This window comes from Taeniopygia guttata, chromosome 4, assembly GCF_048771995.1.
Source record: "Taeniopygia guttata chromosome 4, bTaeGut7.mat, whole genome shotgun sequence".
NCBI classification, from domain to species: Eukaryota; Metazoa; Chordata; class Aves; order Passeriformes; family Estrildidae; genus Taeniopygia; species Taeniopygia guttata.
In genome coordinates, this window is record NC_133028.1 from 20561201 (window position 1) to 20584329 (window position 23129).

A 23129-nucleotide genomic window follows, 5' to 3' on the forward strand; every position below is an offset into this window, starting at 1 on the left:
AGAGGGATGAAACTAGATGATCATTAAGATCCTTTCAAATGCAAATCAGCCTATGATTCCATGACCTCAGAGATGTCTAGAAATTTTCAGGCCCACAGAACTTTACAGCCAACGTACAGAAGACAAACATAAAAAACCCAGAAAGTACTTGTAACACAGAATCACTGATGATTTTGTCTTGGGTTTTTTTGTTGTTGTTGTTGGGTTTTTTTTGGTTTTTTGGGTTTTTTTTTATTTCTTTTAAATAGCATGTGCTTATCCTTAAATACTTAGAGTTATAGAGTAGAGAAATAGAATTGCTCTAAGATTAGTAACTACTGGGTCCCAATGGATTACATTCACTATGACACCTAACACTGGTAAAGGTAAAATTATTAAAATAATGCAATTTTATTTCAAAACATGCACAAAAATTGAAGAGAGAAAAAGAACAGTAAGCAACTTTCTGTGAAGGATCAAAAGCAAACCTGATATAAACAGTAATATTCTCACTCTGTGTGAATAGGCAGATTAGAATTTATCCTGAAAGCAAATATTTTACATGGATACAATCTTCCCTTCTCTAAGTTTCTAAAGAAAGATTCTCCAGTATTAAAAATGTTTCCTTTTATGAGATTTCTGCATAGAAAATCTTTTGCATAGATGACTAAGTTGATTGTGAGGAAGCAGTGATTTCAGCTGCTTTGAATTTGTACAAAAGTTACCCTGAATGAACAAAGTATATTCAACTGAAAAGCTGTATAATTTTTAAGATGTAATTATAATATTAAGAAGAAAACAGTTTTCAGGATCCACAGGAGTGGCATGAGGTGGGTCATTAATGACAAACTATATTGAAATCATTAAGTACTTATTTATATTTCTGTCAGTGACAATATTAATCTCTGTATGAAACACAAAATTGAGTTTTTCTTAATCAAAGATATTATATTATAGACAGATTAGTGTACTATACAATCTGTATTTATAATAACCACTTCACAGCAGTAACCCTTATATCTGCTTTACATAAGTATTTTGGGACAGGGACATAAACAGATTTAAATATTTACAATTTTCTATTTTTTAGGGAATTCACATTGTTCACAGGAAGGTTGTGCTTTCTATCAATGTATCTCCACAAGGAGATTGACAAGTGATTGACAAGGCCCTGCAATGTGCATTTACAGCCAAGAAAGTCAAATGTATGCTGGCCAGCATCAAAAGAAGTGTGACCAGCAAGTGCAGGAAGGGGATTCTCCCCCCTGACACTGCTCTCATGGGAGCTGACCTGGAGCGCTGCATGCAGCTCTGGGGCGCCCAACGTCAAAAGGACAAGGACCTGCTGGAGTGGGGCCAGAGGAGGCCACACAGACTATGAGGGCAAACTTCTACTAATGCAAGCTGAGAGAGCTCATATTGTTCAGCCTGGAGAAGGCTGCAGGGAGACCTAACTGAAGTGTGTAGGACTCAAAGGGGACCTACAAGAAATAAGGAAAGGGATTTTTCTACAAATATACTTTATATATAGTGATAGGACGAAGGGGAATGGCTTTGAACTGAGAGTAGGTTTAGACTGACTATTAGGAAGAAGTTTTTTTCCTGTGAGGGTGCCAAAACACTGGACTGAATTGCCCAGAGAAACTAAATGCTCCAGGCCCGGAAGTGTTTAAGACCAGGTTGGATGGGACTTTCAGCAACCTGGTCTAGTGGTAGGTGTCCCTACCCATGGGTAGGTGGTTGATGGTAGTAGAACTTGGAATTAGATAATAATTATGGTTCCTTCCATCCCAAAGTATTATATGAATCTGTGGTCTTATTATCCCAAAATAAACTTTTGTTTTTCAGTTTGTTTTAATGGAAAAGAGTTATGGCAGCTCAGGCAACTATGTGGCACTTACATGTCATGGCCAAGCTATTTTTTCAATTTTTTTTGTGTCTGTGTTCATTCAAGTTGCTAACATCAATATTTTTTATTGAGTACTTTGATATTACAATCTTAATATCTTCAATAATCTACTCAATTTATGTTGTGTACAACATCAAGAACTTTTCTACACATAGTGTCAGGAAAAAACAAAGCACATGCATCCTTCAGTCCTTTTCCATATATCAATGTCCTACTGAGTACAGTACTTTTAGATAGCACTAACTTATGCATCAGTCATAGAATGTAGATGATAGGAGGAAAGCCTGAGAGACAGTAGGTTTTAAAAAAGAGAAAAAAAAAAACTTAAGACTCACATTATTTTTTGCAAGAGAAAGTAGCCAAGACTTTCAATTACAGCTACCAGTTAAATATAAATAAAATAATTTAAAAGTACTTGTTCGGTTTTATAGTACACTATACTTAGTCTCTGTTATCTTGGAAAACTTGTGATGCCACTGAAGATTTTTCCACAAATATTTTTAAATTATTAATTATGATTTTATTACTAATTATAATTTTGTCTAAATAATGGTACTTTTTAGTTGTCTTCTCTCTCAGTTTTTAGTTTACCACCATAGTGATGCAAAAGAGTAGGTGCAAGTCTTGCAAAGGGATTTTCAAAATAGAATAAAAGATTAGATAAACAGACACACATTGATCTTACATGTAATAAAAATAATTAAATACCAATTCAAATATTACTCAAATTTACTCAGTTTGTCTGGATAGAGCTGTAAAGAGACAGGTTTCGGAACTTGTTTCAAAATAAGATAATGATTTTTAAATTTTATTTTTCATAGTACTGAAAATAAAAGATTTATTACTCTGAGACTAGCTGAGAGATAAAGATTACTGTGCCTTTCCTTCAAATCTATGAGTGGGCAGCAGTAGGTATGGTAGGTAATGAAGAGTGTAAGGATTTTTCTCAGGTAATTACCCTTTCTGATTTCATCAGATTAGAGAGAAATCAAGCATAAATTTATTTCTGGATATTCGCAATCAATAACTTTCAACCATAAAAGGACCACTTCTTTCTACCAAGCACCAGTGTTATTTTATCTGTCTTAATAACTCTTATAAAAATGTGTGTATTGAAAGCGGCAAAATTATTAGAAATGGCACAAAAGATTATTTTATTATTCTGTAATAACCCTTTTTTGAAAATAGAAAACAATTTTATTCTATGGTATTCCACCTCAATTTGCAAAAATGTCATACTGGAAGAAATTGCAAATACCTCTTTCATTTCCCTATGTAAGAATAAATGCCTACTATGTAGTCTCTCTGAACAACTGAAGATTTTTTTAATGTTTCCTCTTGTGGCACAATTAAGTAGAACAATTTTGATTAAATAGCTCCCAAGATAATAACAATTATAATGCAGCAGACTTGGGAATAGTTTAATCTGAAATGCACATTGATGTACAGCGTGCATGAAATATCTGTATTTCATTATGTTTGTTTCTATGAAATGTCTATATGAGATGAGTAAAACATAGATTGTCCCTGACATTACTGAATATAAATGCTAAACTGAAAGATAAATTGTTTATTTGTTATGGAACAGCTGTATGAATATTTCAATAATCTATTCTTTAGTAGGCTCTAGAAAAGACTATATATTTGAAATGGCAATACAATTAACTCTGCATGGGCATGTTTAGATTAGATTATCAGTAAAAGAAGACACAAACCAAATTCCTAATATGAATATATTATAGTAAAAGTGTTATCATATTCTTGCGTAATTGATACCATAAAATCAGATAAACTACTTTAGAACAACTGAGGTATTAAATGATGATAGTGAGGAGGCTGCTATGATTAATCAATAACAATATGAGAAAAAGCCATACACAATATCCTATATTTCTTACACTTTTTAAAAATTTGTCCTAGGAGGAAAAAGAAGAAAACAGTCAAAAAATCAGTACTGTATTACTATGACAAAGACAAGATTTAAAAAGACAGTGATGCTTACTGCTTACTTTTTTGAGTTTATTTATTTATTTATTCTTAATTTGCTTTACTGCCATTGAAATTTTCAGCATCTTTGCCATACTTTTCTTACACTCTCATGGCTGCTTAAGCTAAAGTGTTGGCACATTTCTTACATATATAGATTACTCTTTTAAAGTAGGTATCACAAAAGTATATTTCTATTTTGCCTATTCAGTTGATTTTAATACAAAAATAAAGAAGCACCAAGTTGAACACCAATCAGTAGGGTCTGTAAGAAAAAATTAAAATGAGAAAAATCGAAATGAGAAAAAAAAGTGTTTGTAAAGAGATTTCTAAGAACCAGAAAGCAATTTGTAAAACTCTTAGGCACCAGCAAAACATCTTTAATAAATCTTTTATGATTTTTAGCTAGCTGTCTATAAACCCTTGACTGAAATTTCAGTCAAGACTAAAGCAACAGAAGACTTTGAAGCACACTTAGCAAGTGAACCACTTAGACAATAAGACAGCAGGGAAGAAAAGGCAACATAAAGTATAGGGGTTTTTATTCAGAACCAGAAAAGAAATGTTTAAATTTGCATATTAGTGTTTATGTAAAGTTTTGTGTACTGCATTGCCCAAATAAGGGTTGAATTATCTCTGTAAACTATTGTCAGAGGAAGAAATATTGATTTTCTTTAGTATAAATATAATTGTGCCAATTATATTTTATGGTGCAAATTCTGTCCATAAATATTCATCTGGAAAAAAGATAATTTTAAATTTTTTCAAGGTTTCACATTTCAAGCTCTGGTTTAGTGTAATATTTTAGAAGGAAAATTTAACCATCTTGAGAACAACAAAATTAAGCTTCCATGATTTGAGAAGATACATGCCTGAATAATTTTGATAAGTACAACTATAGAAAAATAGTAAATGGAAAGCATATTTATATCATAGAATCATTAAGGTTGGAAAATCAATATCACCATGCCCACTAAACCATTTTTTGAAGTGCCACGTGAGCTTGTTTATTTAGACTTCCAGGGATGGTGGCTCTATTACTTCCCTGGGGAGCCTCTTCCAGTTCTTATCACTCATTCAGTGAAAATGTTTTTCGTAGTATTTGACCTGAACCTCCCCTGATGCAACTTAAGGTCATTTACCCTTGTCCTGTTGCTAGTTGGCTGGGAGAAGAGGTTGACCCCATCTTGCTATGGCCTTCTTTCAGGTGGTTGTAGGGTATTCACTGAGCTTTTTTCTCTCAAGGATAAGCAAACCCAGCAGTTCCTCATAGGACTTGTGTTCCAGACCCTCCACTATCTCCGTTGCTCTTTTTAGATTTGGTCCATCACCTCAGTGTATTTCTTGTACTGAAAAGCCCAAAACTGAACACAGTGCTTGAGGTGTAGCCCCATCAATGCTGATTACAGGGGGAAGATGGTTCCCTTGGTCCTGCTGACCACACCACTTCTGATACAGGCTGACTTTGACATTGGTCACCTGGGCACATGCTGGCTCATGGTGGTTGTTGACCAGCACCCCCAGATCTTTTTCCAACAAGAAGCCTCCCACCACTCTTCCTTAAACCTGTAGTGATGCTTTGGGTTCTTGTAATCCATGTGCATAACCCAGCACTTCACCTTTTGGATGTATGTATCCGTGGCCCTTCCTATATTTGATTGCTACCATAAATCCTCAAAAATCACATAGTCTCATAAAATTATCTTTGGCTGTCTTCACATTTTTGAAAAATTCAAAGTTAGTACTATGGTAACCAGGATGTCTGTCATGACTCTATCTCTAGTCCAACATTTATTACAGAAAAGTGGGGACATAAAGTTATAGTAGCGACATGTTACTCTGCTTTCCAGCTCATACCTGCTTAATCCAGCCAGAGCTGGAATTTGTCTGGGAAGTGCTCTTGGACAGGCTCCACCTTGTGACAAATGATGTGCACTGATTCAGAACTTCCTGAGATAAATGTAATTATGAAGACAGAGATGTCATGAGTACTGTCAAATACAGAGAAATTGTGGTATTTAATACATAGTGAAAATATCCTTATATTTTTAAGATAGTTTAGTTTCTTTTGGATTGGGATAAGTAGCAAATGGTGGCAAGCTATACGAAACAGAATATCGTGAAATGACTACAGTGAAAAGTACAGTTCAAAGGAGAATATGTCAATTTCTAGAGGCATTTGTTTTATCTAGTGAAGTAAAACATGATAAAAACCAACATGGAGATTTACTTCAGGAAAAACCCAAAGGAATTAGCTATGATAACATCAAAATTAAGATATCGGTCTGACTACAGAAATAACTAGGAGAAAGGCAATGGCTTGTGAAATATAAGCCAGGCAGATTTAGTGGTTCTCACTAGTCTTAAACTTTGATGATTTGAAATCATTGTTCGGTCAGGGTTTTAACTATCGGCACATATTTCTTTCATATTACTGGAACTATTCAAATAGTGGAATACTTGTTGGCTGAGAGCCTGAGGCTTTTTTCCCCCACAGGAGCCTCATTAAATCTTTTCAGTGCACATGGAGAATTACTCCTTGCTTAGAAAATGCTGTTTTGAAAAGCCTAAGAAGATAAAGTAAGTTTGCTTGTACTGTAATGTCCTTCAAGACAATGTTTTTGAATACAGCTGAATGTTCTTATTTACAAAACATTCTTCAAAATACACAGCTGCAGAAAAGGGATGGAACTCTTCCTTACACCTGCGAGATTCATTTGCTTATGCAATTAAAACATTCACAGTTTGTAATGTTCATATGTTATTCAAATTTGATATACTTTAAAAGGAAGAGGAAGTCAATGAAGATTTTTCCTCTGTTACAAAGAAAATGTTTCTTAAAGGGAGAAAAAAAAGAAAAATGATGGACTAAACTTTTGGATTACTCTCTCGTGTCAGGCCATGTCAATGCAGATTTACTTCACTGTCACTGGTCCTTCATTGCTTTCCCTCTAACCCTTCATCATTTTCTTTCTGACCTCTGTATTATTAGTCTTTTTTTTACATGGCCAAACAAGAATATGGAAAAAAAAATCCCACACAGAGTAGGTCAAAATCAATGAACTGAACCATAAGAGGTAGTGTTATAGTCAATTGAGAAATATTTGCTGTTATAAAACAGGGGTATATCAAAGGTCAGAAATCCTTTAGATGAAAATCACATGTAACTAAAATAGTCATGATCTTACAGTAGCTCCTTTCAATTTTTAATTTTTTTCTGCTTGCATATTCTGACTATTGTACCTTTGGGAGTACTGTAAAGAGAAAGCAGTTTACTTTACTCCCTTTCCTTTAGCTGTCTGACAGCTCCTTCAACACATACCTCACCACAACAGCTGTTCACCAGCATTTTTGATTCCATTTCTGGCTTTGGTGATTTTGGAAAGGGAAGATGAAAATGTTTTTAGACTGACTTTTTTTATCCTTTCTCTTAATGTTCAACACAACATAGTAGTTCCATCCTCTTCTTCTGTTGCTAGAGACGGCAGTTTCTAGCTATGCTGGCCACAAAGTTAGCAACTGAATGCTCCCTTTTTTTCATTACTATGGAATCATTGAATGACTGAGTAATTTCCTTGTCTTTGCTGTGACCCAAATTTTTATTAATGCATATTTTTAAGGTAAGACGAATCTAGGAACATAGATATGACGTGTATGAATGAATGAATGAACAAATACTGATACCAATCTACATACATATGTGTAGACACACGGATATATATATATATATATATATATATATATATACATATATATATATATATATATATATATATATATATGCAGTCACGTATACACACATATGAAAATATATTATATTCATTATTACATCCAAGGAACTATTGTTATTATGTTCAATATGATCATTCATTCTCTTCTCCTTAGCATGCTCTCCATCAGGCTGCCTGGCCATGTTTGGCTATTATATATCAATATTCTATTCCTCAGTAGTATTGATAGTACATTGCAGGTACTTATTCTCCAAAAAATTTCCCAATCTAAATTATAGTGTATTTTTAACCAATGCAATACAATTAAAAAAAAAAAAAAAACAAAACCAAACATGTTTAATTCAAGTCTACACTGTGATAAGTAATATATTTTTATACTATCAATTTAACAAGGTGGGCAGTTATGAGTTGAAATTACCTATTAGTTCAATAATGTAAGTGATTTTTCTTTTGTCCAAATGTTAGGCTTCCCTTCCAAATGGAAGGGGTTTTTTTGAGCACTGCTAAAAACAACAGCAATAAAACCTAGAGAATCCAAATTATACTAACCTTTTCTAAAGCTGTTCCTTTTTAATGCAAGGAAGAATCAACATGACCTTTTATGCTGTCTTCTGAGAATACAAATTAGATAGCTTAGATTGTTTTTTACTGTAGTTTAATCTCTACTGAAGTAGAATATTTCCTGCAGAAAAGGATGATTTACTTCATTTTGACTATATTTTCTTCTAGAGAAATAAAATCTTTGCTAACTTCTTCTCTAATGAGGGATATTTGTGTGAAGTGTATATATGAAGTCTTAATGGTTTACCATCAGAAAAAAGGATTAAAAGCATATGGTCTATTACAAAGTCTAATTTATCTGTAACACTCTCTCTAAAAGAGTAGACATTAAATGTAGCATCATCATAAATTAGCAGTTAGGAACTAAAAGTCAATTATGGCATTTTCAGGTATATGACTATAAGAACATTATTATAAATGTATGTCAGAAAGAATAAGATTCGCAGAACTGTGCTTATGTCCCTGCAACCCAAGAATTAAAAATTTAAGACTATACTAAACTTCTTCTTTGTATTAAGGAAACAGTGATGCTTGATTATCAAAAAGCCCACTCAATTGACACAGCAGAACTACAAAAGATGTACCGAAGATTCATGGTGTCCCTCCTAGCTGCTCCATGAGTAATGTAATGCCATCTCTATGGTATTAGATGATACTAGATCTGAATATGGTATCTAGATGATACTACATCTGAATAGTCCAAGATACTTTCTCATTGTTAAGGTTTTCTTTAAAAGTAACAAGAATTTAAAAAACCTGCTCATGCATGGAGAGATTGACATTTTATAACTGGTACCACGTGTTCCATAATGTGTAATGAGTGATAGCCTTTAAAATGGTGTACTACAAATGAAAGACATCTAGATTCCCAAATTTTGTATTCAGAGGCTTAAAATCCTACTTTACAGGATGTTAGACAATATTTTTCTCTTTCATTTATCAATAAACATATTCCTACACACAAGATGTTTTTGTAAAATTCTTCAGAAGTGACTATGGAGGAAAGCTTTCTTTGTTTTGAAAATATTTACTAGTATTTACAATAATTTTTTACTAACACCCTCTTTTCTCTAAAGAAATTGCAGGTTCATAGTTTTGTCCCATTGTATCTGAGAGAAAAATATTCTATGATCATAATTTTGGTTTGTTTTTATTCAAGTTGCTAATTAATGACATATGGGGAGACACCAGTCTCCTTTGCATTCACCTCACTGTCTGAAAGACATATTTAATTTGATTCCTTTGTACTTATTTCTCTTTAAAAATCTTTAACTTAAATCTTTTTAATATTCTATCATGTATGGAGGATAAGAGGTAAGACCCTGAGCTAGACATGTGTTCTCATTATCTACAGACATACTTTGTGATTTTCAGTAATTTTCTTGAGATAAGGTTTATCTCAGTTAACTTTAGACTAGTAAATTCAATCAATGGACACAGTGGACATAAGGTGCAGGAGGCAATAGTCCCTCTAATAATGAATGACCCAGAATAGGAAAGATGATTCTTGTATGAAGGTCCAGCTTGAACTTTTAGATGACTAGAGGCAGATGTGTCTCATTTTTCAGTTTGGTTTCTTTTGGGGTTTTTGTTGGTTTTGTTTTGTGCTTAACCAACACTATTATTTATCAAGAGGAACAATATTTGTCCAGCATGGATTTACAAGATCAGAGAGATATTTTGAAGAGATTAATGAAAAGTTTTAGCTCTTTATCTATAAAATGATGATATTTTTCCCAAATGGAACAATAAAATTATTAATGAAAATTTATAGTAATTATTAGGCAATGAGAAATTCAGTAAGAAAACATGTAAAATCACCTTGACATACACACTCCAAATTATTCTAAGATTATTTGAGTTTAAACACCTTTTAATAACTGTCCTACTATCTCTCACTTCATATTTGCAGTAAGATGCAAATATCAAGCATGGTTTAAATAAAAAAATATTTTCTTTAAATCACGAAAGTGTATCATTTCACTAGTTCTTATTCCTATATCTTTCTTCAGGACACAACATATATTTTTTACTAGTTAAATTCACTGCTATAATGTCATATCTGATCTTTTTTTAAACTTTTTTTTGGTGGGTCACTTTTGTTATGAAAAATTTCTGTGATACTAATGTAAATAAGTGATTCAAATTTGTCTGAGAAAAATAGATGAAAATCATAATGATCACCCAGTTTTGTGCTTGAATCACCTAGTGAAATATTTCTCATGGTTTCAAGATTTACCTTATAGTAACAATCAAACTGACATTATTGTTTATATCCAAGGTGAAGTAGAAAGTTGCACATTTTATTTGAAGGCTGGTTTTAAAAAGTAAATTAACAGTACTTTTATAAAATCCTAACTGAAAGACAGTGGTGAAGTCTTCACTTCAGCTTGCTTAACTGGACTGTATCTCCCATAGAGAAAACGTTCAAAATTTGTGGTAGTATTTGAATACATTCTGACAAACATACCTTCAGGAAGTTACTGAATGGCTTGTCAGATACCTCTCTTCAGCTTTGCCATAAATAGTTTATCTTTACAGTATGACTAAATGTCATTGTATAATATTATTTTATTGAAAACAATTTTATATTGCATCTAGGTTGATTTATTTGGGCTTTTTTTCTTTTTGTGGGTTATTTTATTTGTTTGTTTTTAATTTCTCATTGTTTAAAAACTGAAAATAAAGTCCCAACCCACAGCACAAAAAAAACCCAAAACCACCATCATCCATATACTGTTACATTTAAGTGAAAAAACTTTAAATGAGGACTCACACATGGTTCCATTTAGGCTTTTTTTTGTGCTTGTCATAACTCATCCTCCTTTAAGAAACATGTGTGAAGAAAAGGACAGTAAGCAAATAACCATGAAGCACATCTTGTGGTTCTGATGTAAAATTATATTAGATATTAGAAAATGTTAAGGTTTTTAATCGCATTCATTTCAAAGACCACATACAAATTTTATTTCCCTTAATATTGTGAGAATATTCTGGCCTTTTAAAAGAACACAGTACATAATATTTGTAAGATGTAACAATGTTTATCGTTGTGCATCTGAAATTTCATTTTTTGATAAATTTGGGTTTTTTTGTTATTCCTTCAGTTTCACTGGAAATTTCAAAGTTGTTTTAATAGACATATGTTCAGCGAATTCAGTAACTGACTGTAAATGCAAGCACATACTTTTGAAGACATACCTATTAACAGGTGTTATTAAAACTATGTACTAAATTTCCCATTAATAGACTGTGATGGAATGTGGAATGTGAGAGATCTGCTTCATTTAGGTTATCAGATCAAGGTCCCTTTCCAGTTCAACAGGAGTCAAAGTGATGAATGAAACGGACAGAGACACCAATCTGACAGACAGGGGGACTGAAGACTAAAGCTCTTGAAATGGTAATTGATGGCCCATTAAAAACTCCAGGCTTAACTTTGGAGACTGTCAATCTGGAGTCTGCGGCTGCCAAGAATAGAGAGGCAAGAGAACGAAAGTACAGGGATATTCGAGGCAGGCTGTGGCACTCTGCAAGACTTACTAGGGATGTTTAGGAAAGCCCAAAGGGAGAGAAAAAGAAGGGACCAGAGACTTGGAAAAGGACGGAGCATGATAAGAGGGGGAACAGGAGGAGCCAGTTCTGTGTATGCATGCCATCAGTAAATTGGCCTGACCAAGCCCTATGCCTATCATCGCTGTCTATCCTGTTTTCTTACAAGATATTTTCTAAACTATCTTTGTAATCTCACCATTAGTCCCATGTTTGAGTGCTCAGACTGAAACTGGAGAGATTGTTGGTGAGTTCAGAGCTTGCACCAGGAGTGACAGGTTTGACAGGGTCTGTATGTCCATGGTGTGAGCCACTGGATAGGACACTGGCTCACAGAGCCTGTCTGCCTGGGTGTCAGCAGCTGTGAGGAGAGGGACGTGCATTTTTCTCAAACGTGGGAGGTGTGAGGTGGGAGTGCATCTAATTTACTAGCAAACTTCAAGCTGTCTCAGCACTGGAGTACCCAGGTCCAGGCAGAGATATCAGACAGGGAAGGGGCTCATAGAAAGATGCACAAATGTGGGGTACCTTTGAAATGGGTGTGCAGGGGTTTGCTAGTGAACATCAGGTTAGATGAGCCAGTGAGTAGGAGACCTATGGAGTGAGTAAGAGGGCTCAAGATCCAGGCAGAGGTATTGGACAGGGGAATTGTGCTACTTTAGAGATACATGAGCATGTGAACATGCTTGCAAACCTAGAGAATGAGTGTGTGTGTGTGTGTGTGTGTGTGTGTGTGTGTGTGTGTGTATTTTCATTACTAAACCCCAGTACTCATCAACTGAAGTGAAGAAAAGTACTTGGCTCTTTGTACTTATGTTTTAGGGACTTCCCTATCTGTACTTGTGTTTTCTGTGAGTCCTGGTGGTGCCATATTTGGGGATTGTTAAAGACAGTGAGTGCCCTGTCCAGAGTCATCCTTGCAGTCAGCCATGTCAGTGTTCCTGGTGCCTGCAGGAGTGGATCTCTGGAATACATGCTCAGACTCACTGCCTCCAAATGGGAAAGCACCAGCTGCATGCATCAGCTTGGGAAAAAACTCCCAGGCCTCCAGGGCACCAGGCTGAGGTCCAGCAGCCAGGACAGAGAAACATCTGGGCCCCAGAGTCTGCCAGAATCGGAGACATCATTACATCCCTTAGCAGAAATAGTGTTTCATCCTCACATTTATTACAAATGCCTAAAATGCTCCTATATGACAAAGACACTATGATTTTATTTCACAACTGGTATTCTAAGGAAATATCCACCTGTTCTCTTATTTGTTGAAATTAAAAGCTATTAATAAAAATCATTTATGTAAAACTTTTTTAATTAAGTCATTTGAATTCCCTTATGACATGGTAATCACACTAGATAGAAGACAGAAGCTGAATAAGCATAATCTTTTTTAATAATTTCAATATATTCTGCTAAGTTTTACTGATGATTAAATTATACTGTCTGATATGTTTTGTGAAGGCATATTGTAAAAGAGAGTGTTGCATTGGAATAAATTATTGAAAGATGTATGTCATTAGGCATTCAGCATGCATGAAGGAAGTGTTTCTGAGTATCATGTTAATCCAGGTCAAGGAAGGACAATGAAGGTCAAGGAGGCAGAGCCTTGAAAGCTTTTTAAGATGTGAAATATTATTTCGGGGGGGGGGGGGGGTCAAACGGATTTGCAAAATGAGCAAGATAGTAAAGTGTTTTCTGAACAAGAGACATAAGATCTTTGTGGAAAGAAAGCTAAATTGTTCTTCACAGACATAAATCATTGTAATATTCTTGACAATTCTTATTATAATTACCATATTGTGCTTACTTGCTGCTTTCTCTATGAAGCAGCAAGAAAGGATATTCTGTGGTGATTCTGGAATGAATCACACTAATGTCATTCCACAGAGAACAGAAAGTAGAAAATGACTAATCCTGAAGGGTTATGAAAAAAAGCACCATAGGGCACGCATACTTCCATAGCCAAAATAGATTAATATTATCTGCTCCTCTAAGACATTTTCTTTCCTTTTTCTTTTTTTTTTGCATATTTCAGCCAAGATTGTGGATATGATGAATGTGATTCCAAAACTCTTTAAGAAAAACATACTGACAGTACCTACCAAGTACTCTAATATCATGTTATTTTCAAGCAATATAAATACAGCTTTAAAACCTAAATTGAAAGATTTTTCTTTTGTGATCAACCTAATCCAAGATTATAGCACAGTTTTTTCATTCCCATACAGACCAAAGTTCTGTGTCCCCCATATATATAAATACTATAAAAAGACACTGAATTTAAAGACATTAAGAACAAGCTATATCACCTATTAGGCATATGCAGTTACAACTGAATAAAATAATGATAATTTATTAAGAAAAATAATAACTTCCTGAGAGTGTAAAATAGCTTTCTAAAGTACCATGGTTTTGATATATTACTTATTTAATAATAGATTTGACAAATAGCAAATCAAATAGGAACAAAATATATAGCACATAAGGCACAAAAACAATGTGACTTTCCTGTACTTTCATAATAAGAAAACCAGTTAAGAACATGCAAAATACTGATAACTGGTTACACTGGCTTTTCTTTATAACTTTTTGTAGCAAAATTATCTGACTTTTAATTGTAATATTTGGCATAAATCTAAAGGAATAAAGAAGAGTAATTTGCATTTTGAGCTGCATTATTCAACTGTTGAAATGGGACAATTGTATTATTCAGAAATGAGAAGGACATCCTTTTTCTCATAAAAAATATCATACAGTGAACCATTAGGAATATTAGTAATAAGGTAAAAATTATTGCTGTTCCAAAATCAGGGATATTAGAAATGTACCAGTTTGAGATCCATATTTTGACTAATTTTAAGCAATTTTTAAAGATGTTCTGTAAAGAATCCATACATAGGCTTCACATAATGATTATTATTAAGTACAAACATAGCCATTATAAAATTGAAATGTAAGAGAATATTGCATTCACTAGAGAAATAAAACTGAAGTTTTTAAAGTCATAATGAATTTATTTTTTTCTCAATTGTGAATTTTTGCAGCTGTCTTAAAGAGGCAATGCTTTTTTTTTTTTATGAAAGTTGGTGTCACACAATTACTGCAGCTCCATTTTTTGTTAATAAATATGATTGTATTTTAATTTGTGGTTTCTCTTCTCACTCAGCATGCACATGTTTGGTACACTTGTGAATAAACACATTCTAGCTATTGATATTTAATACACGTGTGTGCATTTAGAGGGACTTTGGAGGTTTTGGTAGGATGGCTTTTCCTTTTGTAAGAACTGATCTTACAAGAGCTTTAGGTCTTCTATATGAAAAAGGACTTCTTATAAAGCTCCCCCAGGTGCAGGGATAGCTGGCGGAGGTTTAGAGCTGTTAATTCCACACCACACACATCCCCATGGTGGGTTCAGTCTTCATCGGGGAACGCCGAGCTCCAGAAGAGGGAATTTTTGTTTTACCCCCTCAAGAAAAGATTGGTGTTGTTCCCTGTAAAATTTGAAGGTGGAAACTCTGGGTTCACTATGGAGAGGGTGTCTCCCACAGTCTCCAGCCTCTGCCTGACTTCACATTCCAGTGAAAGCCCCTGCCAGGTGGCATGGACTGAGCAGCTTCGTAACAGAGCTCCTTCTGAACAAAATAGCCTTCCAGGCTTTTCTGTGCCCATTTTCCATTGTTTTCTGCTGGGTGAGGGCTTTAACCAGAGAAACTCTTTCATCACATTGTTTTCTTTTTTTTCTTGAGCCATGTGAACTCCCTGCCATTTTGGCTTTGCTCCCAAGGGGCCCATGTGGCAGGAATGACCACCATCCTCCCTTTGTTCTAGGGGACCAGGCAATATCTTTTGGTGGTGAATATCCTTTTTGTGGTTAAATCATTCACTCTTTTTTACAATATTTTATTAATAGTGGTGTGATTTTTGTGATTTCTTTAGTCATAAATTGTAAATTTATTATTGTAAATTTATAATCCCTCCTAGTATTTTTCCTCTCCTCTTGAAACGGTGTGGTTTGAGTGGGTTTAATTTTCTTGATGAGTTTTCAAACTAGCACAAAGGTAAAAAGTACAAAAGGAAAATAATCTTACAATATGATTTTTGGTGGGGATTTTTTTGTTTTGTTTTGTTCATTATTTGTTTGGGGTTTGTTTGTTTTTACAGAAACATTACCCTGCATACCCAAAAACCACAACTATGATTTTCTGTTGAATAACAAGGACCAGTTATACCACTAAAGATTATCTTGTAGCTGCAATGCATTATGGGTATATTAGACTGAACATGTTGATGTTCAGTCTAATATACCATAATATGAGAAGAGCTGGAAAAAACCTAATGGCAGTGCTTCATCTTTGCTGAAGCAGATCTATGTCATTAGTGAGACAGTTTAGAAATTCATCCCAAAACCCCCATATTTTTTAATATTTTTCTGCAGTGAGGGAGTAATAAATTTGCCATTTTAAATCCTAAATTGTAAGAAAAGGCTATATTTTTTTCTTTTTTTCTTTTCAGACTCAAAGTTTCTATTAACAAATAATATTAGGCATATTCTAATAATTAATTTTGAAATCAGAAGAAAATGCTTGCCAATTCTGTCTTAATTTGATGTTTCATTCATATGAGATTAATGTGGAAACATATTACTTTGATGCAATAATCTATTACAACAAAAGAAAAAGTTGAAACTGCATATTTCAAAATAATTTCAATAAAGTAAGGATATAAAACAATTAATTTGAGTCTTTTCACTATTTTAAGTGAAAAGACTTTTTCACTATTTTAAAAATAAATATATTATTGTGAAGTCTTATTTTCTTCAGAAAGTGAAAATTAGTGATCAAACTAATTCTGCAATAATCTCAATTATTTTTTTTCAGTTTTGTGTAATTCATAGGACATTGTAATAGAATTTGTTTCCTTTCCAAAACAATTGTAACAAAGGACAATTTAGAAGTTACAGCAGGACAAAGTACTCAAGGTACAGCTATGGAACATACATGTAATAGAGACAAGAAATATCACAAATGGGTTTTGAATTGACAGAAGTGCAGCATGATTTGGCCTTCATTATTTTTATCCTTCAGGAATGCTTACAATTCATTCAGTGTATTGAAACAGTTGATTTTTTTTCCTTTTACTATTCAAAGTCCTACATTATAAAAGGATTTCTCAGAAACAAGGTCTTGAAAATATTTTTTCAGTGTATTTCAGTCCCTCTGGTCTCTTCCTCTTTCATCTGTTGTATTCTGTGACAGAACCATCAAAAATTGAAAGGCTCTGGTGGATAGTCTCTATGTTATATTCTTTCATGACATAATTCTTCTAAAAAGTCTCAAAAAAGAACCAGACAGTATGAAGGAGAAAATACCGAATTTTTAATGGATCTTAAAATACTCCTTTCATATAGTTTTTGTATGTCTCCTCAAATTACTCTTTATATGTGACTAAATAAATAAAAAACAAAATTATTAACATTTTTGAGGGGGAGGACTTTTCTGTATTCAAAGGCGCTCAATAGAGTCTAAAGATTTATTAAAAGGACCACCATATTGCTAAAAAGTTTCAAAACCTAAATACCACATACCTTTACCAAGAAATACAAATTCATTAGTTTAATATCTAATAGAATTATGGAAAATGAACTTAGAGCACTGCTTTGTTTAAATGTTTAACAAATGCTAAATCACAATTTGTTTATTTTTTAATAACTGAGTGATTAATGGAAGCAAATTGCCTGTGCATATAGAAAGACTTGATAATTATTTCAATAAAATTATAATTAATTTTTTAAATTGAATTAAATTTTGTATCAAAATTGCGGAGGAACATTTTGACTCATGTTAATGAGATTTGAGACATAGATCTGTTTCACAGCTCTTCTGTCTTTAAAATTCTGTGTATATGTATTTTGAAAACTATAAATAACTCAAAATATTTTATATAAGAAGAATGTTAATCCCTTTTTTTTTTTTGTCCTAAACAAATAAAACAAATTTCTCTAAATGAAAATATTGTGAAAACTGGTCTTCTAGTCTTTTGAATTGACCTTTATTCACTTGCCAAATACACTAAATATGGGGGTTTTAAAACCACTTAAAACTCAGTGATGAAATGCCATCAGCACTGCAGAATATTTTTGTTCAGACTTAGTGGCTTCTAATGAAGAAGTACCAGTATCTTTATCACAAACACTTTACTAACTAACTCTAGCAGTCTAATTCATTATTTCTGTTATATATAATCATTTACTTTGCCAAGAAATGCACTTTATTTTGTAATTAAACCAATGGGTAGGTTTTGCTGACCTCAAGTACACATATATCAAGAAAATTTTCAAGTGACACATGAAATTATCTAATCAGTTCAAATCAAATTTTAGGTTGATATTCTAGCTTCATGAAGGTTAGTTCAGTTTTTATTACATGTTATTTCAACTTCACTCCCATAATGTAATTTGATCTGCTTTCCTTAGTAGAGTATAGTTTATTCAGAGAAGAATGGTACATTGTAATAATTGCAGGGATGGAACATACACAGCTTTTCTGGGCAAACTCTTCTAGTGTTTCACCACCCTCACAGTAAAGAATTTCTTCATGTTATCTTATCTAAACCCACTCTTGTTCAGTTAAAAGCATTAACCCTTGTCTTATCTCTACATACCCCTGCAAAAAATTTCCACTCCAGCTTTCTCATAGGACCCCATCAGGTACTGGAAGAACTCTATGAGGCCTTTCTGAAACCTTCTCTTCTCCAGGATGAACAACTCCAACTCACTCAGCTTTTCTTCATAGCAAAGGTGCTCCATCCACTTTTAAGTGTCTAATTCCTGCTTTACATCCATTGGAAACTGGTACCTTAAGTTTCCTGGAAAGTAGAACAGTTTAGGTACATGAAAACCTCTGTCTTTGTGAACCTTACCTGGTATGGCTGGCAAATGTGGCCAGACTGCAGAAAAAAAAAGTTAGCCAACTATCAGTAAAGTACATTCTAATGTTTTAATTTCTACTCTATGGCAGTATACATTTTTCTCTATTAGGAACTATATAGTCCATAAAAATTAACTTCTCTGAGGTTTAAGGATTAATTACTCACTTAATTACTTCTAAATTTATCCATTAAAATACCCTCATGTCTTCTCTGAAATCAATAATTTTTGTTTTCTTTTTGTTTGTCTTATGCTAGTAGTGTAAAAGAAAAAAACAAGAGTACTCTTTCATTAAAGACAATTAATACAAATTAAGCAGGCTCATAATGGCTGGTATTACTAGAGTTACTCTTTTCTTGCTTCAAGCTCTTAAATTTAACACAGTTTCAGTTTAGATATTCTTAATGCAGTCTTACCCAGACTAAATAGAATGTTTGAGTCAGTATGTTGCTCACTAAATAAAAACATTTCATGAAGTCTGAATTTTGAAAGCTCTGTAGAGAAAGACTTCTGATTTCCCAGTTTTAAATAGAATAACTGAATAGCTATTTTAGGCAAAAGAATAATTTATGTTGAATCAATTTGTTTGAAGATGAGAGACCAAAGCAAATTTCAATTTTTGCAATTACATTAAAAAAAGGTATTTTAAATGTAATTTTTAACTTAAAAAAAACCCCAAAACACTTTATTAATATTGCTCAGTCTATCAAGCCATCACTTCTGTCAGAATAGGTGCGCTTTGTTCCCCCAAAAAATGTAAAAATGTTATTTCAACTTGCCTTCAGATGCCGTTCTAGGAGCATATGGGTTTTTCACAGGTCCTCTGTCATGTCTAAGACAACAGTGAGGATGGCTAAAATCTCAAGGCATCTCAGCTGAAACTCAAAGCTTTTCTTTAAGCTACAGAATTCTTTTATTCAGTATTTTATGTATTTTTAGTCACTTATTATAATATATGGGGTACTCAGAATTCCAGTTCTTGTTTCTGAAGTATTTAGAAATATAAGCAATTTTTATCCATGTAATTCCCTTAAAGATATACCTCTTTTCTTTCTAAACTACATTATTGTTTATGGTAGTTGTTTGGTTTAGAAAGGATATTCTTTTTCATATTCTTCTAGTCCTAAAATACTATTTCTATGAACTCTCTTGTCTAATAGCAGTCTGGATAAGAAGGAGTATTAACATTTATTCAAGCTTTCTCTTACTCTGGTTGAACTGCCTGTACATTTCAGGCCAGGCCAAAAGTTGCCCAAATGCCTCTTAAACACTGGCAAGCCTGTGGCATTGACAATCTCTTTAGGTAACCTGTTCCAATGTTTAACCACCCTCTTCCATCCTAATAAGCATTACTTGAGAATTCCTGAAAACAAGAATGACTTTTTAACCCCAGTGCTGTTATTCAGCCTCCTGACCCCTAGCCTTTAGGACCTTTTTGACTGCATTGAAGAGGCAGATCTTACAATGTGACCTACAGTCACTTAGAGCCACTTGCCCATGGCAGGAGGTTCAAAAGAGATGATCTTTAAGCCCCCTTCCAACAGAGATCCTTCTGAGTATAAAGTTTAAACTGCAGGGTAGTTATTCGTTTTTATCAATGAGAAAATTAATTAAATACACTATACATAGTAAATAGTTAAAATTAGCAAATAGTTAAACTTAATAAATAGTTTAAATGTGTAAATCCTTTGCACATATTTAGAGTTATTTTCTTTGGGAGAGAAAATATTTAATTTGAGAGTAATGATTAGGATCCATGTATTCTATTAAAGCTTCCTTACTTTTGTATCCTCTGTCCTTTGAACTGATAACTGTTGCTAGTCACACTGAATAAGCTAATTATTGTACACTTATGTTTCTGTTTAAACACATCTGCTCTAACTGGAATTGCAGAAGAAATGCACTTATGGCACTCTATTGATTGGTGAGCCATTAAGGTTCCAATTCAAGAAACACCTGCTAGTTACTCAGCCTCAGGTGTCTTGCTTGATTAGGTATTAATTCTTAAATTGATGCCAGATTCTCATTAACCTCCACATGAATAAAGATAAGGACTAAATATACCTGTTCTGTAAAGCAAATTTTAAATGTACTATAAACTGGCCTCGTTTTTAAGATAATTATTAGATCAGAAGGATCATTGAGAGCAACTCCTGGCCCTGCTGAGGACAATCCCAAGAGCCACACCATGTTGTTATGACCTGCCTCTTAGGCAGAGTAACTGAGATTGGTGTTAATAGATCCCTTGGGTTGAATGAAAGTGAAATAACACTGAATGATGAGTGTGTATATGAGGAAGGTTTATTTTAAAATAATCTGGTTGCAGCAGAAAGGAGGTATGTATCTGGTTTTGTCCTTTACTATAAAAATATCATGGGGAAAATATATAAGGATAGAAAGAGAAGTAGAAGAGAAGATAGTAGAATAGAAAAATATGCCTCCTGTGGCTCCACTGATGATATTTTCTGTTTTGATGTCTTTGTGCAGAGTATTGGTTGCAACTTAATCCACTGGGGATGTGGCAGCGCAACAGTTTGTCAAACATTTGGTCTTGTGTGGGAACACCCTGATATCTTCACTTGTGGGGGGGATTTTACACTGTCAGATGCAGTTGTGTCTTATCTGAAGGGAGGAGATTAGCGTGGTAAAAAGCATTACCCCATCTCTGCAGGGTCTGCTTCTTATCAGCCTTTTCCCTTATCTGGAATGAAAACACTTTGTTTAAGACAGTAGTCCCTGGTTATCAGGGAATTGATAGATGCAGGACTCAACCAGCCTGTCCAAACAAAGTTACATATGCCCCACAGAGTATTCTTGAACTCTGGCAGGCTTGGTGACCACTTCCTTGGGGAGCCTGTTCAAGCGCCCAATCACCCTCTGGATGAAGAACCTTTTCCTAATCTTCAACCTAAGTCTCCCCTAAAATAGCTTCATGTTCTTCCCTCAGGTCCTAAAATTGGTCACCAGAGAGAAAAAAACAGTATCTCCATCCCTACTTCCCCTCATGAGGAAACTGTAGACTGAAATGAGGTCTTTCCTCAGTCTCCTCTTCTTTAAGCTGAACAAACCAATTTACTTCTCAAAAGGCTTCCACTCTTTGTATCAAATTCTTTTCAATTTAAATGTAAATAATTATGCAAAGCTTTTAGTATTAAACATCATATAAAAGTACATTCCTATAAAGAAAATGCAGTTGGTCTTATTAAGATGATCTCATTAATAATGGGTCAGTTGTTCTAAAAGTGTGGACTTTTTCCATAAAATAAAAGGTGAAAATGTGAGAAAAGCAAGGCATTGTCTCATTTATGGTGTCATTTGGAACAGAAATATAGTTTCATGAATCATTTGAATTAACTGTCCCAAAAAAATGTGTGTATAGTATAGTTTTCAATTAATACTCCTCTTGCTGTGGTTCTGCAGCTTGATTACCATTGGAACAATCTTGCTAGTGCAAATTGACTGGAGAAGTTAATAGACATTTTACTCTTCCTTTCTCTAAGCTCAGTAACAAGGAATGTTAAGCTCAATTTACAACTTTATTTGAGAGTCTGTTAACAAAAATATACTCAAAAACATTAGTAGATTTGCTTCTTGGCTTTTTCCCTGGTCAGTGCTTCCAGAGATCTGCAGGCTGATAATATCTGTCTATCTGATTTAGGATATCAGGGTAAAGAAAAATGGCAATTAAGTGCAATTTTGAAAGATGGACATGAAGATGGGACTGTACAGGCCATCAAATCCGAAGACAAAAAGCTGATTTATAGGATTCCTAGACATGGATTAAGATCTTGGTTTCATCATTGGTGGTGCTAGGTTAAGAATTAGACCTGACTATCTTAGAAGTCTTTTCCAATCTAAATTATTATATGATGATATCAATCAAAACCAGAGCTTTTTTTTTCCAAAAAAAATTATCACTGAAGAAAAGGCACAACTGATATCAACACATAAAAAGGAGAATGCAGTGGAATAACTGTGTGGTGGATTCATCTCGGTCTATTGCACTGGGCTTGGACTAGATGATTTTTGAACCCTTCCAACCAAATCATTCTACCTTCTGTAGCTGGTCCTGCTTGTGTAAGTGGAAGTAGACTAAATAATCTCCAGAGGCTCCTTCCATCCTCAATCATTCTGTAATTTTATGAAGAATAATTTATTACCAAATAAAACCAGAGCAGGACTGTTAAAAAACAATGAAACAGGTCCCCACCTCCCCTCAATTTTTGCCAACATTCAACTTTACTCCTTCATTCCTAACTTTTCTATTCCTCCCTGGTCACAGCATCTGCCAAGAATGGCACAAGGAGGATGGTAGGTGGAAAAGTGGGGGGTAAGGATAACTGCTGCAGGATGGATCCTTCCCCCCTATATTTGAGGTCTTCAGGAAAAAGGTCTCCTCCAGATGGGATCTTTGTGGGTCATGATCCCTGTCAGGTAATATCCAACTGCTCCACCATGGATTGCAGGGAATATCTGTTCTGGCACC